The sequence below is a fragment of the Bos grunniens genome, chromosome X (genome assembly GCF_055505025.1).
Source record: "Bos grunniens cultivar Pamir isolate PY7600 chromosome X, Bosgru_T2T1.0, whole genome shotgun sequence".
In the NCBI taxonomy this organism is placed as follows: domain Eukaryota; kingdom Metazoa; phylum Chordata; class Mammalia; order Artiodactyla; family Bovidae; genus Bos; species Bos grunniens.
Genome location: NC_141194.1, coordinates 22,998,203 through 23,002,478, shown reverse-complemented (window position 1 = coordinate 23,002,478; position 4,276 = coordinate 22,998,203). Strand labels below are relative to the sequence as shown.

Below are 4,276 nucleotides of genomic sequence, written 5' to 3'. Positions count from 1 at the left end.
TTTTCTCATGCTACAGCCTTGAATTTCCTGAGACCACCTCAGAGGATGTGAAGGCTCCCTCGTGGGCATGCCTGCCTGTGGTCACTCATGGCTGACACTAGGGGAGGGATTCTGTGGTGTCCCCACTTTTATAATGTGAGTGGGTCCCTTAGTCCTCATGGTCCTCTGCTTGACTCTTGGCCTGAACTGGAATTCCTCCAGAGGCTGGCCCCTGAGCCCAAGTTCCTCACCTCCTGAGATGGTCTAAATGTGTGGGGTGCATCATGCTGGCATTCCCAAATTTGCCAATGGGAGGTGTCGAGTGGTAGGGCTGTGTTCTAGGTGCAGTCCCTATATCCTCATTTGGAGTCACTAGTTTTCTATTCTGTACTGAGTGAGGCTTCTCCCAGTAGACCAAGTCTCTCACCTCCCTGACACCACTCCCAGTGGAAAGGGGCACTTCAGCCAGAAAGCTTTGTCCTGGACCATGTATGGCTGACATCAGGGCTGGGTCTTCAAAGTCTCCTCTGTTCTGGGCTAAGTAGTCCTCTAGCCCTTCGTTCAGGGACGTCATCCTAACTCCTGACTGGACTCAGACTGCACCCTCCACTCATCCGAGGCTGTGTTCCTCAGAACCAAGGCATTAATTTCTTGGAAGTTCTGGATTGGAAGACAGGATGAGCCAGATGTGTGCAAAGCTATTGGGGTCTTCTGAGGAGCAGAACATTATAGGGCTCCACTCTTCTGGAGTCAGTGGTCCTCAGTCATAGCTCAGGTTTCTTACCTTAACTTCCAGTAGCATAGGGTTAGGGTAAATCCTATCCTGCATGAATGCTGGAATGCATGTACTACATATAAAGCAGTGGCATAGTCTTTAATAAGTATAGGTCTGTAATAACTGCAAGTTATGATTTTTGTAAATCCCTGAAATACCACCTACCCATCTGAGTTTATTTTTAGTCTGTGAAGATAGCAGAGAATATTCAGTGAATTAGGACAAAAGAAACAAATATTCTTAAATTAGCTAAATAAGTCAAAGTTTTTTTTTTTTATTTTTACTAATAGAAAGTTTAAAAGAAATAAGGTAAACAACAACTTAAAGACATTTTCCTCCACTTCTTTTTGTTTGTCAGTATTTTCTGTGGTCGTCTTTTGCGTTACCATGAAAATCTCTCCTTCCGTGCCCTGTTACCTACTTCCAGATCATGGAGACAACAAAGATGGTTTGTGAATCTCTTTTACATCTACCAAAACTGTAACTTTAAAACTCTTAAAACAGCAATAAATGTAACAGCAATATCATTACCCAATTAATATTCTGAACAAAAACAAACTTAGAAGTTAAAACATTTGGAGAAAAGGAAATAAATAATGTGTAGAAGTTAGTCATGTAAAACAGTAATGAGATCTAAACTTGGTTTGCTTCATCCCTACTACCTTTCACTCTTTAGAAGCTTGACTACTCTTCAAGAAAATTCTGTTCCAAAGTCATGTTACCTTGTTTGGATTGTGAACAATCTATTCAGTACTTCCAATGTGTTTTATAAATACCCAGCCTGTGGCTTTCAAAACTTTAAAACAGCAAAGACCTATAATTTATATGATCCATACATTTGTATTCTGAAGCACAATAAACCTTATCAAAAGTAGTAACACTACAAAATACTTACCACCTCCCTCATCTCTTTACCTATCTACTTTAAATCATCTTTCACTAGATATTTCTCCTATGGATAAAGGGGGAAAGATACATATTTTGTTAAAATGAACTGCAGGTAAACTCCCTTTCTACTTAAAACTGTAGGAACACATAGGTATTGTTCCCTCCACCCCTACTACTCTGCACTATTTAGGAGCTAGATTGCTCTGTTCCAACACAAAGGGAACAAAGTGCCCTGGCCTCCCTCCTTAGATGTGGGAGGAGCTGCAGGACTTGGCTCTGGGAGGGGCACTGGCCTCAGCCATAGCTGGATCCTGCATTGCAACTCTCAGCCCTGCTCTCTCTGCCTAATCTCTCAGAGCCTCATCATAGAGATCTCGGAAGTAACTAGGGACCGTATCATGGGTCTTGGACAGAACCTCCAGCACTTTCATCTTACTGGTCTCAGCACAAGCTCTAGGGTCCCACAGGAACTCATAGTGTGGACGATCACTATTGGGCACCTGGAGGTACTTCAGGTACTTCTTCTGCACCAGCTCTTTGGTGATGAGCCTTCTGGGCTCCCCAAAGATCAGGTGCTTCCTCCCAGCATAGACCCCCAACACACTGAGGAATTCCCAGACCTCCTTGGTGGCCTGGTTCCCCTTCATGAAAATGAACCCCAGGAGCGCCATGAGGAGTCTGGATTTGGGCAGCCCCTTCTCATCACTTGGACCTTCGTCACCCCCGAGGCTGAGCTTGCTGATGAGGACATAAATGTTCCTGCTGTGGTCCACTTCCTTCAGCTCCAGGCCAAACACCAGCTCCATGCACTCAAAGGCTCTCCTGAGGATCTCAGGGAAGTGCTGCCTGTACTTCCTGTTGATGACCGTCAGCAGGGCGTTCTGTCATGGGCTCCTTCGTGCCGTACTTCTCCAGCAGGAACTCCACCAGCATGCTGGCCTTCCTGGTCAGAGGATCATTGAGAATGCTCTGAGTGGCCAGGGCTGCCTGGGAGGCACCTGCACTTTCTTCCTCTGGGCCCTGGGCTCCTTCATCAGATCCTGCACAGGAAGCCCCTGCATCAGGAGAGCTAGTGCCAAGGCTCCCTGAAGCTTCTGGCTTTTGCCAGCAGCAGGAGAGCTCGGGGGAGAACCCTGAGGGCCAGAAGAGGGAGAAGAGGGGCCCTCCTCTTCTGCGGCTGCAGCAGCACTGTTCTTGGCCTCCTGGGGACACTGAGTGTCCCTCTGGATCTGGTGGCGTTTCACACGGGCATCGTACTTATTGTTGTGCCTCCGAGGCATGAGGACACAGGTCTCAGACTGCAGGTGGGCATGCAGGCAGGAAGGCCGGCACCAAGGGCACCTAGAGTAAGGACAAGAAGATTCCGTGAGCACCTTCACCCGGAAGAGTCCTCCCCGGCTTGAACCAACGCTGCCTCTGAGGGGTCTTTCAGGCCAGTGCTCTAGAACCACAGGGCTCCTGTTCTCCTGGTGAGCCTATCCCCTAAGACCCCTGAGGAGGATATGAGAGTGAGCACTGGGGCACAGCCAGACAGCCCTGCCTGGGTGTTAGAGGGGAGCCTGTCAGGGCTGGCAGGGGAGGTAGGTTCTCTCAGTTCACATTTAGAATCAGGATGAAAATTGGGACAAGACTCCCCCATATCCGAACCCCACCCCCGCCACTCCGCACATACCCTGTTCCCTCTCCTGCTCTGAAGTTGACACTGCCTCCTTTGTTGTCACCCCAGAGGAAGAGAGGAGGGAGTACTCAGCCCTCCACCAAAGGGTCCTGGGATCTGCCCCTCTGCTGTCCGGCAGCTGCCCCTTTATGATCACACCCTAACTTCCCCTAACTGCAGCCCCCCTTCCCTCTGTTTGGCCGGAAGGAAATGCTGAGCACAGGGGAGGGTCCTGAGTGGTCCATGTGATGGGAAGGATGGTCGTCACCCTGACTCCTCCCAAGCCCTGACATCCCCCCTCTGCTGACTGGCTGCCAGCTCCTCGGACCGTGGTCCCCTCCTCGCTGTGTCCCGTGTCCTCGATCACAGTAAGGGAGCCCCTCATTCTTTAGAGCCACCCGGGTGCTGCCCGGATGGTCCGCGTCTGAGTCTCAGTGGTTGGGGTGTTATGTGTAGCCACCGTTCTGGGGCGTGGAGACCCTCAGTCCCCCGAATGTCCCACCTTCACTCCACAGGGCTCGTGGCTCTTACTCTATCGAGCAGAGCCAGAGTCCAGCAGAGCCTGACTGAGGCATTCTTCCCTGACACCCACTAGGGTTAGCAGATGGTCTTGTGGCCTAAGAACTAGGCTGGATCCTCTGGTCTGAGAGCAGGGGCAGGGTGGCCTGAAGTTGTGCGGTCCCCTCTATTTGGCCGGAAAAGGGTTTGGGGGTGTGGAGATGTGTCCCCGTACTAGTAACTCATGTCACCTCCACCTTTGACAACTGATGAGACTTGGGATTCCTCTGCCTGGTCACCGTCCACAGCAGCTCTCAAAGATAACGCAACTCTCAAAGATGGTGTCTCAGTCCAGCGTGTTTCGGAAGATGTCACTTCCTGTCATGCACATCTGAGCTCCAGGAGGACACCAGGGGCGGGGCCTGGGTGGGTGGGGTTCCAGGGGAGTTTCCTGCAGCATTGGCATGGGAGTTTTCCTT

The 4,276-nt window shown here is 50.3% G+C and overlaps 1 pseudogene; it reads right to left on the bottom strand.

The window, feature by feature from the left end:
* Positions 1-1,887: 1,887 nt before the first annotated feature.
* Positions 1,888-3,684, bottom strand: LOC147339959 (melanoma-associated antigen B4-like; annotated as a pseudogene).
* Positions 3,685-4,276: the final 592 nt, after the last annotated feature.